This window comes from Osmerus mordax, chromosome 19 (genome assembly GCF_038355195.1).
Source record: "Osmerus mordax isolate fOsmMor3 chromosome 19, fOsmMor3.pri, whole genome shotgun sequence".
Lineage (NCBI taxonomy): Eukaryota > Metazoa > Chordata > Actinopteri > Osmeriformes > Osmeridae > Osmerus > Osmerus mordax.
The window spans coordinates 2,488,481-2,500,542 of record NC_090068.1 but is presented as its reverse complement, the minus strand read 5'-3'; the positions used below and the strand labels follow the sequence as shown (position 1 = coordinate 2,500,542).

Sequence of the window (12,062 nt, the reverse complement as noted above, 5' to 3'; positions counted from 1 at the left end):
TATTAACAGCGGAAATATTATATAAAATATATTAAACTTAACAGCATTAGTTTATATGAACAGAAAAACAATAAACAAATGCAATATGAAATAAAATACTAGCAAGGGGCTACATGTACATGGATTTGATCACAACTATGGGGGTGAGTTCCACCAAAGCATCTGAAGTTGTGACAGTTGTGTTGCAGAAGCTTGGCAGGTCAAAGATAGGAAGGCTTCCTAGCCAGTCTTTTTGTAAATATATGGTGTTGGAAGCAAGACAGGTGTCGTTACAACATCTGCAAAGTACTCTGTTGTCAGAGAATAACTTGAACCTTTGCACAGATGCAACAAGTAAGTTTGGACACAAATATGGCACTGCAGGTATCTTTTTAAAGCGAATGAAAGAGTTAACTGACCAGCTGGGGGCAATAGGTGCGGTAATTGAAGAGGACCAGATCGTAACACTCCTGGGGTAGTCTGCCCTCAAGCTACGCTACAATCGTCACTGCGCTGGAAACGAAGTTGGACAGTCTAACGCTGCAGTTCGTACAGCAAGCATTAATAAACCAAGAACAAAAGCGAGTGTCCGCTGATGGTGATACTATGTTCAGTGGTGCCGCGTCCGGAGGCGCGTCAGCGTTGACAACCTCACAAGTCCGTATGCAGACCAAATACCGGTCATCGAGAGCCGACAGACCCAGCTCATGGAGATGTTACAAGTGTGGGAAGGAGGGACATATCAAACATATCAATCGAATATCAAATGGACCAAATCGCACAAAGTCAAAAATGTAACATGTGACCATGATGAAGACGCGTCTGAGAGTGCCTTCGTCGCCAGAGAGGCGAATCAGGCTAAGAGGACTCAGCAGGTTGCGTGGTTAATTGACTCTGGTGCCTCAAAGCACATGACATGTCACGGAGAAGTCCTCCAAGACTACAGGCGATTCCCAAATGCACAGTCTGTGAAACTTGGAGATGGCAGAGTGGTTGACGCTCTAGGACTTGGTAATGTTAAATGAAGTAGGATACCAGCTGTTTGAACTCTGTTAAATGATGAGAATGACATTAAATATCAGTGATGTGAAGAACGTCACAATGTTCAACGTGCTGTATGTTCCCAAGTTATCCGGGAATCTCTTCTCAGTGGGAGCTGCTGTCGAAAAAGGAAATACTGTGAAGTTCAACAAGTCTCGCTGTTACATCCGTGATAAAAGTGGGAATCTTAGAGGAATGGGAACACAAAGATCTGATGGCTTGTATCAACTGGATGTCGAGGGGAGTTCGCCCGCCTGTCACTGTGCGCCAAGTGCATCAATAGCAGCCAGCTTGTGGCACCAGCGACTGGGCCACCCCACTAAGGTTTAAAGAACTTAAGGAAATGGTAAATGGAGTGGACTTCCCTGCAGAGAAAGACTTACCCTTCTGTGAAGCATGCGTTAAAGGCAAGCTGTCTAGGAAGCCGCATAAGCCAGTGGGAGGAATCCGTTCCAAACGTAGACTGCAGTTGGTCTGTGGTCCCATGCAGACTGAATCCATAGGCAGATCAAAGTACTTTGTGACTTTTATTGACGACTATTCCAGGTGTTGCAAGGTGTATTTTATGAGACAGAAGAGTGAAGTCCTTTGCAAATTCAAGGAGTTCTAGAGGACATTATCGAACGAGTGCGGACAGAAGATGGCAAGACTGAATGGGGTGGCAGAAATGGGGTGGCAGAATGGAAAAATAGGACATTGGTCGAAGCAGCGAGGAACATGCTCTCTCACGCCAAGTTAACAAAGCAGTACTGGGCAGAGGCTGTAGCGACTGCAGCTTACATACGTACATCTGTTCTGAAACGAGTGACTCCCTATCAGAGATGGTGCGACAAACAGCCAAATGTAAAAGTCACATGAAGGTGTTTGGGTGCGTAGCTTATGCACATGTCCCAGAAACAGACAGAAGGAAACTGGACAAGAAAGCAGTGAAAATTTGTTTTGTGGGATATGCCAATGCCAAGGGCTATCGCTTGTATGACGAAGAAAAAAATAGGATACTAATTCGTCGGGATGTGATCTTTAATGAGTCCGATTTTGGCTTAAAACAAGAAGTGGACATTTGTTCGGAGGACAAAGCCATCATGAAATCTGAAAGAACACCAGCCGACTCTACCTTCAGCGAAGCTGCCGGAGAAGGCGACCTGAAACCACCAGAAGTGGACGTTTCCTGTTCGGGGAACGGAGTTCTCACGAAGCCCAAGGAGAGAACACCAGGAACTGCTAGGGTGGGTAGCAGGACCAGAAGACCACCTAGGAGATGCGGCATTGACGAGTTTGCCGACCTGGTGTTTGTTGCGTTGCTGAACCAAGCACACTTAAAGAGGCAATGATGAGTCCTGACGCAAAAGAATGGCAGGAGGCGGCCGACCTGGAATATGGATCATTGCTGGAAAATAATTTAGTGGAATTACCCAGGGATCGGAAGGCCATAGGATCAAGATGGGTGTTTAAGACCAAGCATCATAGTGATGGAAGAGTGGAGAGGTACAAGTGCCGACTCGTCGCTAAGGGTTACTCACAGATGTATGGTGCTGACTACGATGAAACGTATTCACCTGTGGTACGCTTTAGCTCAGTTCGTACATTGCTGTCCTTTGCGGTCCAGAACAACATGCATGTGCATCAGATGGATGTGGTGACCGCATTTCTGAACGGACACCTGGATGAGGAGATCTACACGGAGCAGCCAGAGGGATACATCAGACCAGGGGAGGAAGGTTTGGTGTGCAAACTGAAGAGGTCAATATACGGACTGAAGCAGTCCCCTCGCTGCTGGAGCAAAACCTTCACAGGGTTCATGAAGGACATTGGTTTTATACAGAGCACATCAGACCCGTGTGTGTTTGTGAGATTTCGACAGGAGCTGGAGATATTAGCTGTGTATGTAGATGATTTGATCCTGATAACTGAATCGATGGAAAGCATGGAGGAGCTGAAACACGCTCTTAGGAAGCGTTTCAAGATGAAGGACATGAGAGAACTGTCCTACATCTTGGGAGTCTCGGTCATCCAAGACAAAGAAAATAACTGTGTTCCTTCATCATTACATCGAAGCCATTCTTCAAAAGTATGATATGCATGATGCAAAGCCCGTTACAACTCCAGCTGATGCAAACGTAAGGCTGACAAAAAATTACGGTGTCAGCAAGCCTGTGAATCCAAGTACGTACCAGTCTATGGTGGGTAGCCTACTGTATGCTGCGATGGCCACACGACCCGACATAGCACACGCAGTGAGCGCTGTGTCAGTAAAGCATAACCCTAACCCTAAACACTTAACCCTAAACCTAAACCCTAACTGTGTGAACAAATGCTTTACTAATGATACATTTTGTATAAACAATAAATAACTAATGGTGAACAAACCGTTAACTAATAGGTAACAAATTGTTTAATAAATTATGAATTGCGTGAGCTCATCTAAAGTGTTACTGAAAGGAGGAATTGTTTGGGAGTTCATTGACTTTGGCATGGACTTGGCAGCCTGCATTGAACTCATTGAAAAGGTTGGTCTGTGTGATGTTTTTTGTTATGTCCAAAATTAATCACATCAAAGTTGTCTTGTGAAGGCAGATTAAATGAAATGACAGGATGCAACATTTCTAATTGTTACTTTTAACTTCTCTGTCACCAGCCCATGGGTATCATGTCCATCCTTGAAGAGGAGTGCATGTTCCCCAAAGCCAGTGATGCTACATTCAAGGCTAAGCTGTATAACAACCACCTGGGCAAAGCTGCCAACTTCCAGAAGCCCAGGATTATAAAAGGTCGACCAGAGGCCCATTTCTCCCTGGTTGGAGCAGGAAAGAAGAAGAAAGGCTCCTCTTTCCAGACAGTGTCTGCTTTGCACAGGGTGAGTTTGAGTGTGGATGTTCAAGATGTTACAGTGATGATGATGAATTTGTTTTTACTATTGATTAAATCTAATACAAAAACACATAGCACAATTGTTCAAAATGTTTCTATTCACAGGAGAACCTGAACAAACTCATGACCAACTTGAAGTCTACTCACCCCCACTTTGTGCGTTGCCTCATCCCCAACGAGACCAAGACTCCTGGAGCCATGGAGAACCCTCTGGTCATGCACCAGCTGCGCTGTAACGGTGTGCTGGATGGCATCAGAATCTGCAGGAAGGGATTCCCCAACAGGGTTCAGTATGGTGACTTCAAACAAAGGTGGAAAAGAAAATTAAAGACTCACACTGTTTTTGCATAAATGTTTCATCTTTTACGTATAAATGTATACAGATCAATGCACTCAATAATAGTTTTATACATTTATGATTTGATACATATATCGCATCCTAAATCCAAACGTTATCCCTGAGGGAGCGTTTATGGACAACAATAAGGCAGCAGAAAAACTGCTGGGTAGTCTGGACGTTGACCTTGAGCAGTACAGATTAGGACACACTAAGGTAAATATACTGAGAATGAGAGGCTGGCGTAAACGCCCTGTTTCAATGAGCAGCATGAAAACGTATAATTTGAGTATCTTTATCGGGTGTTCTTCAAGGCTGGTCTGCTGGGTGTTCTAGAGGAGATGAGAGACGACCGTCTCACCCTCATCATCGCAGGGATCCAGTCCAGAGCACGTCAGAAATGAGCCAGAAATGCCAGAAATGAGTTCCAGAAAATTGTAGAGCGCAGGTATTGTACAAATTGACATACTGTAGTTTGAATTCTAAAAATTAGAAATGAGAAGTTCAAGAGACATTACTTCTTTGCAGAGATGCCCTGCTTGTGATCCAACGGAACATCCGTGCCTTCATGGGGGTCAAGAATTGTCCCTGGATGAAGATGTACTTCAAGATCAAACCTCTGTTGAAGTCAACCGAGACTGAGAAAGAGATGGCCAACATGAAGGAAGAGTTTATAAAACTTAAAGAAGCTTATGCTAAATCGGAAGCCCGTAGGAAAGAGCTGGAAGAGAAAATGGTCTCCCTTCTCCAAGAGAAGAACGACCTCCACCTCCAAACTGTAAGTGAAAGTCACAACAAACTTTTATAATAATATAACTGGTGTCTTTCATTGCAAGTTGTAATTATTTGATCCTCTCACAGGAACAAGACAGTCTGGGAAATGCTGAGGAGAGGTGTGAGGGATTGATCAAGAGCAAGATCCAGCTTGAGGCCAAATCCAAGTTGCTGACTGAAAGACTGGAGGATGAGGAGGAGATGAATGCAGAGCTTACTGCTAAGAAGAGGAAGCTGGAGGATGAGTGTTCAGAACTCAAGAAAGACAGAACTCACTCTGGACAAAGTGGAGAAGGAGAAGCATGCCACGGAGAACAAGGTAAAGACCAACTTGACTTGTGAATGAGATCAAAGTAAAAGTGAGAACAAAATATACCTACACTATATATCTTCAGGTTAAAAACCTGACTGAGGAGATGGCAGCTCTGGATGAAATCATCGCCAAGTTGACCAACGAGAAGAAAGCTCTCCAGGAGGCTCACCAGCAAACACTGGACGACCTTCGTCGTCCAGAGTGAGGAAGAGAAAGTCAACTCTGACCAAGGCTAAAACCAAGTTGGAACAGCAGGTTGATGATGTGAGTATCAAACTGAGTATCAAGTCATCAAGTGTTACTTTAACCCTTGTGTTATCTTCGGGTCATTCTGACCCATCAGTTACATTTAGTCATTTAGCAGACGTTCTTATCCAGAGCGACTTACAGTAAGTACAGGGACATTCCCCCTGAGGCAAGTAGGGTGAAGTGCCTTGCCCAAGGACACAACGTCATTTTGCACGGCCGGGAATCGAACTGGCAACCTTCAGATTACTAGCCCAATACCCTCACTGCTCAGCCACCTGACTCCCACCATCAGTTATCAAGTGTTACTGTAAGTTACAAGTCGAACTAAGGTGTATGGTTTTCGTCATGATATTCCACCTGTATGATCAACCAGCTTGAAGGTTCCCAGGAGCAAGAGAGAAGAAGGTAAGAATGGACCTTGAGAGAGCCAAGAGGAAGCTGGAGGGAGACCTGACGTTGACCCAGGAGAGCCTAATGGACCTGGAGAATGACAAACAGCAGATGGAGGAGAAACTGAAGAAGTGAGATTATAACCCAAAGAACTGTATCACTACAATGCTTACTTTTAGAGAAAGGGTTATAATGTGTATAATTTCCACAGGACGGACTTTGAGATAAGTCAACTCAGCAGCAAGATTGAAGATGAGCAGGCCATGAGTGCCCAGCTTCAGAAGAAACTGAAAGAGCTGCAGGTTAGTCAGTAGCACTGTATGATTAAAGCTGCCTTGTAGGATACCAGCTGTTTGAACTCTGATCTCATCAAAAATCCTTACATTGTAGGCCTGTATTGAGGAGCTGGAGGCTGAGAGAGCTGCCCGTGCCAAGGTTGAGAAGCAGAGGGCAGACTTGGCCCGAGAGTTGGAGGAGATCAGTGAGAGGCTGGAGGAGGCTGGTGGAGCCACTGGTGCCCAGATTAAGATGAACAAGAAGAGATAGGCAGAGTTCCAGAAGGTGCGCAGAGACCTTGAAGAGGCTGCTCTGCAGCATGAGGCTACAGCTGCCACTCTGAGGAAGAAGAATGCAGACAGTGTGGCCGACCTGGGGGAGCAGATTGACAATCTTCAGAGAGTGAAGCTGGAGAAGGAGAAGAGGGAGCTCAGGCTGGAGCTGGACGATGTGGTCTCCAACATGGAGCAGACCGTCAAGTCCAAAGTGAGTGATCCTAATTTGAGAAGTTAGGAATTAGTAACAGGTGTATGTAAGTAGCCTACTGCATATACGGATGTCCAATTAAATACCTCTTTAAACAGACAAACTTGGAGAAAACGTGCAGAACCCTTGAAGACCAGATGACTGAATACAGGACTAAATCTGAGGAGGGACAACGATCCATCAATGATTTTACCATGCAGAGAGCAAAGCTTCAAACTGAAAAAGGTAAGAAAACTGTAGATGAGAGATGCAGCCATGAAAGTCTAATGGATACATACCACAGCTTAACAGAGAAAATATGATTTAGACTGAAAGGACTTTCAAAGTGTCCAAAAACGCACAACAGAAATTATATTTGTATTAACAGGGGAACTTACCAGGCAACTGGAGGAGATTGACTTCCTGGTTTCCCAACTTACCAGAGGAAAACAGTCTAATGTTCAGCAGATTGAGGATCTCAAAAGACAACTGGAGGAGGAAGTCAAGGTATGGACAGTAACTGCATTATCATCTTTGCAGAAATAATCATGGTCCAGCATCAATATTATGTCTACCTTTTTCCTGGCAAAGAATGCTCTAGTCTAGCCCATGCAGTGCAGTCTGCTCGCCATGACTCAGAGCTGCTGAGGGAGGAGGAACAGGAGGCCAAGGCTGAGCTGCAACGCAGCATGTCCAAGGCTAACTCTTGAGGTGGCTCAGTGGAGAAACAAGTATGAAACTGATGCCATCCAGAGGACCGAGGAGCTGGAAGAGGCCAAGTAAGGAGATCCTCACAACCAAACAGTGTTTCACTTCAGAAAGGACAATGTACCACAATACAGTCATAATGATTGTGCTAGGATTAGACAAAGTTTATTTTCTGTCAAACAGGAAGAAGCTGGCTCAGCGTCTGCAAGAAGCAGAAGAGGCTGTGGAAGCTGTCAATGCTAAATGTTCCTCCCTGGATAAGACTAAACACAGACTCCAGAATGAGATTGAAGATCTCATGGTGGATGTGGAGAGATCCAATGCTGCTGTGCTGGACAAGAAGCAAAGAAACCTTGACAAGGTACAGTGACGGATCTTCAAGAGAATCTGGGTAGAAATACTGAGCACCATTCCTTAATGCTGCTTGTGTCACCTCCAGGTCCAGGCAGAGTGGAAGCAGAAGTATGAGGAGTCCCAGATTGAGCTGGAAAGCGCCCAGAAGGAGGCCAGATCCCTCAGCACTGAGCTGTTCAAACTGAAGAACTCCTATGAAGAGTCTCTGGATCATCTGGAGACCATGAAGAGGGAGAACAAGAACCTCCAAGGTCTGAATATGAACAAACTTGGCATAAATCTTTACATTGTCAATCAACATAGGACATTGTCATAAACTGAATGAGTTCCTGTCAACAGAGGACATTTCTGACCTGACTGAGCAACTTGGTGAGGGTGGAAAGACTGTCCATGAGTTGGAGAAGGTTCGTAAACAGCTGGAGCAGGAGAAGGCTGAGATCCAGACTGCTCTGGAGGAAGCTGAGGTGAGACAAAAAATATTATTGAAAAGAGAAAAAGTACTCCCAGAAGCATTTGCTGGACACACATTTATGGGCTGTGATCTTGTAGGGCTCCCTGGAGCACGAGTAAGGCAAGATTCTCAGAGCTCAGATGGAGTTCAACCAGGTAAAAGCTGACATTGAGCGCAAACTGGTGGAGAAGGAGGAGGAGATGGAAATGGCCAAGAGAAACCAGCAGAGAGTGTTGGATATCCTGCAAAGTTCCCTGGAGTCTGAGACTCGCAGCAGGAACGAGGCTCTCAGCCTGAAGAAGAAGATGGAGGGAGACCTCAAAGAGATGGAGATCCAGCTCAGCTAGGCCAACAGGCAGGCAGCAGAGGCCCAGAAGCAACTCAAGGGCCTCCATGCACATTTGAAGGTTACATTATGTATTATTATTTTAAACATTAAAATGGTTAATCCAAGATATATATATCTGCATATGCATATTTATCATCATTTAGAACAAATTTGAAGTTCAAATAATACCATGTCAATACTACAATTGCATATTCATTAAATACGCATAATACACCAAAGTACATGACCAAAATATTCTATTTCCCGACAGGACTCCCAACTGCAGCTGGATGATGCTCTTCGTAGCAATGATGATCTGAAGGAGAACATTGCCATTGTGGAGAGACTTGACAATCTGCTGCAGGCTGAACTGGATGAGCTGAGGTCCATGGTGGAGCAGACTGAGAGAGGTCGCAAACTGGCTGAGCAGGAACTGCTGGATGTCAGTGAGAGGGTTCAGCTGCTACACTCTCAGGTAACATGTTGATGGAGTACACCAGTTAAAACAGGTTATTGCATTCTAAACAAAAATACGTACCACAAACACTTTCTTTCTTTCAAAATAAAATAAATGTCAAAGGTATGTTGAAAATATATTGATTGAGCTATAATAATTCTGTACTGTTACATGTCTAGAACACCAGTCTGCTGAACCAGAAGAAGAAGCTAGAGGGTGACACTTCCCAGCTTCAGAATGAAGTGGAGGAGGCAGTGCAGGAGTGCAGGAATGCTGAGGAGAAAGCCAAGAAGGCCATCACTGATGCTGCCATGATGGCAGAGGAGCTGAAGAAGGAGCAGGACACCAGTGCTCACCTGGAGCGAAGAAGAACATGGAGCAGACCATCAAGGACCTGCAGCACCGTCTGGATGAAGCTGAGCAAATTGCCATGAAGGGTGGCAAGAAGCAGGTCCAGAAGCTGGAGGCCAGGGTGAGTGTCTGAGGCTGGTTGATACCTTATGGTACCTTATTCCATCCTTCCAACAAATGATTTAAGATTATGAAATGTGATCCTGAGGGAAAACAGGTTCACAGCTGTCAACAACTTGGTATCCTTTTCCTCCAGGTGAGGGAGCTGGAGACAGAGGTGGAGTTGGAGCAGAGGAAGAGCAGTGATTCAGTGAAAGGAGTCCGTAAATATGAGAGACGCATCAAGGAGCTCACCTACCAGGTATACAGCAGTTCTTGCTGTTACCTGTAAAATTTCCTTTCATTAGAGCGCAGAGATTGAGAAACAAGATGGAACATGATTCTGTTTCCATTTTGTCATGGTCCAGACTGAAGAGGACCGTAAGAACTTGAACCGTCTGCAAGACATGGTGGACAAACTGCAGCTGAAGGTCAAATGTATTTTTTATCCATTTTGATTTAGTCCAACAACGCTTTGTCGCATTCCGAGGCCCGCGATCCCAGTCGACTGTGGTGAAGCCTAACCAATTCTCCTGCCACTGAGAGGGATCGACGATCGTCGAATCGTAAAGGCCGTGGTTGGTTGGACTAAAATAAAGTGGATGAGACGAGGTTTGTGATACGCATCGATTTCATTTGTCTGCCGTCGTTCCGACCCAATCGATTTTAATCTAGGTCAATGTGGCCCGTCTCATTCCATCCAACGACTGCCATGCCGCTCGGCAGACGGGTCCGGCTGCGGTTTCCCCCTGACAATTCTCCCACAGCCGAGAGGGATCGACGATCGTCGAATCGTAAAGGCCGTGGTTGGTTGGACTAAAATAAAGTGGATGAGACGAGGTTTGTGATACGCATCGTTTTCATTTGTCTGCCGTCGTTTCGACCCCATCGATTTTAATTTAGGTCAATGTCGCCCGCTGCGCTCGGCAGACAGGTCCGGCTGCGGTTTGTCTGACGCCTGGCCAATTTTCCCGCCGAGAGAGATCGATGATCGTTGAATCGTAAGCTCCGGATACCACTGCCATTCACCGAGTATGGCAGCGCAGCAAAATGCACAATGTGACCCAGCTGAGTGATTTAATTAAAGGAAAATGTCCATACTTATATCGGTCAGTTTCAGATCAATACAAATTTATTTATTTTAAATATTTCAATATACTTGTTCTCTGTTTGTTCAGGTTCACCAGCAGTGCCAGAAGTTGTGACATCTACTTCATCCACAGCTAGAGGTTTACCATCCATCAGTTTGTGAGGATAAGTTTGTCACACACAGAATTGATCTACCATAACTTGAGTTTTAATATGCTTGTCTATCACGTTGCTTGTGTTCTTTTGTCTTGCTACTGTCCTAAGGATGTAACATGTCACTCTTGAGACCAGCGGCCTGGACTGGCTTACAAGCGCTTCTCCTTTGCAAGGCTTATATCTGTACATGCATCTCTCATAGTTATTGGTTATGAAAGTGTTCCCCGTTCATGTTTGTTGACATAACTGTGTATTAGTAATGGGAATGAATGATGTGTAAAAAGTGTTTTAGAGTGCTGAGTGTTCCATCTGCTTTTGTCTCTGTCCCATACTCTCTTCCTCCCTATGCCTGTTTTTACTCTCTCTCCCCTGTCTTTCTTTCTCTTTCTCTCCTTTTTCTGTTCTTCTCCTGCTCTTTCTTCTTAAATGTTCTTTCAGGACATGGTCAAATTATGCCTTCAGTTGTACTTGTCCTAGGAAGCTTCCATTGCCATGCTCATATAATTTCTCTGTATGCCCACGAAAAGCAAGATTTCGGTCAGCTAGATGGGTAATTATGGCAAGCAATCTTTAAAAAATATTTCTCCATCTCTCAATTTCTGCCTTCATTAGATTTTGGTTCAGCTGATAAGGGTGGTAAGTGTCTGCCAGGACTCCATATGAGACACATGTTCAGCAGACCTCTCATGCTGTTTCAGGTGAGCTCCGAGGTTTCTCCAGTTGTTTAAACCATCTGAACTTAAATGTGTGTTCCCCTCTCCAAAAAGTCGACAACAAAAGCACATAACACAGTCCCCTGATTCACTGTAGATAAGCCACGTCCTATTAATCTTCTCCCCGTTTTTCATTTGGATGCAGTAATTATTACTGGTAAATCGCTGACCCTCTTGATTTTTGGGGATAATTTGTACACACACACCCACCTCTCTCTTTCTCTCGTTTCCTTTTCTGCATTTTCAGCTATTCTATTCTTATTTTCCGGAACGGAGCGAGAGTTCATGAAAGTCCGGTTCAACTGCATCCTGGTTCAAGAGACGTGATTCAGTCAAGGGGGGTTTGACCATTCGGCAACCCAGCCGGTGGCAGGCACTTACCGGCTGAGTCAGTCTCTACACAGTAAAAACAGTAGTGTTAAATTGGCTCTGTAAGTGTAAATTTAGGTAACCCTTCCTTTTACAGTCCCTTAAGTACTAGGTATTTACATAGAAAGTAAAGGGTATGTTATGTGTTTTATTGGGTATTACATTTTACATTACATTTAGTCATTTAGCAGACGCTCTTATCCAGAGAGACTTACAGTAAGTACAGGGACATTCCCCCAAGGCAAGTAGGGTGAAGTGCCTTGCCCAAGGACACAACGTCAGTTGGCATGACCGG

The 12,062-nt window shown here is 44.8% G+C and overlaps 1 pseudogene; it reads left to right on the top strand.

Moving 5' to 3' along the window:
• The first annotated feature begins 2,102 nt into the window (after nt 1-2,102).
• Nucleotides 2,103-11,413, top strand: LOC136963508 (myosin-7-like; annotated as a pseudogene).
• Nucleotides 11,414-12,062: the final 649 nt, after the last annotated feature.